General features: G+C 32.7%; 1 protein-coding gene across 2 annotated transcripts in view; it reads left to right on the forward strand.

Moving 5' to 3' along the window:
* Positions 1 to 222, forward strand: part of calcrl2 (calcitonin receptor-like 2) — a 26,452-nt gene extending 26,230 nt beyond the window's left edge. For both annotated transcript variants that reach the window (XM_032521301.1, XM_032521300.1), the window contains exon 14: positions 1 to 222. This exon is cut by the window's left edge. The gene's annotated coding sequence lies outside the window, so the exon portion shown is untranslated.
* Positions 223 to 1,010: the final 788 nt, after the last annotated feature.

A 1,010-nucleotide genomic window follows, 5' to 3' on the forward strand; every position in this document is an offset into this window, starting at 1 on the left:
GGGGGGATTATAGCTAAAAAGTAGCACACATGCAATAATAATTTATGTAGAAATAATTTATGTGAGGATGTGCAAGTGTGCTTTTCACAGATAGTCCCTCCCATTTTGTTACAATAGGTGGGAAAAAAAGGTTTTCACAATCCCACAATCTTCACTTTGTATTATTTTTTGTAATACAGTGGGAAATGATATAAACCATTTTTTACACTGAAAGTTTAGGACGAAAATAAATATAGTCAGAGTTACGCATTTTGAATTCCATTTTTGGATGATTCTGTCTCAAATATAGTCTTTGACAGAACAAGACTGTGCCAAATTATATTGTTAAGGAATACATGTTTTTTCCATCTCTTAATAACTCCATTTAACTCTACATTATTTGTCTATGTTTATGATAAATGTTTATTATTTTAATGTCCCTTTTGCTTTGTAATTTTGTAATGTTCTGTGTCATTATTGTTCTGGCTGTTAAAATGGTTTGTTTCACTATTTCTAACAGATTATACTATTGTTACTATATGCTTTTTTTGCAAATAGAATTCATTGCCACTTCAATGAGATGTAATTTAATAGCTTTTCCACGGCATGTGTACCGTGCTGAATGCACACTGGCAGGATATAATACCAGCACCTTTTTCAGTTTCCACTGGAATACAGAGCAAGTTTTATAAAGTGAGCTTGTAGTAAATGTATTTTGGTGTTTTTCCAGGATGCATCCACACACATCATACTGGGAATACTAAGTACTAGTGTGAATACAGCAGGCTACACTGATGCATAGGGAATAAAACACAACTGTGGTAAGAAAACAGCTGAGTATGAGAAAGCTTTGTGAAAGAATGGTGGTTCTCAACTTATTCTTCCCACCCTGTACACTTTTGCCAATGCTGCCCAGTAGAGAAACAGCTCTCATGGACATATTTGTAAAGAAAATTGAAAAACATTCCAATAAAACGTCAAACGAAATGTTCAGTTCATGTATATATATACACATATATATATATATATAT

The sequence above is a fragment of the Etheostoma spectabile genome, chromosome 7 (genome assembly GCF_008692095.1).
Source record: "Etheostoma spectabile isolate EspeVRDwgs_2016 chromosome 7, UIUC_Espe_1.0, whole genome shotgun sequence".
Classification (NCBI taxonomy): Eukaryota; Metazoa; Chordata; class Actinopteri; order Perciformes; family Percidae; genus Etheostoma; species Etheostoma spectabile.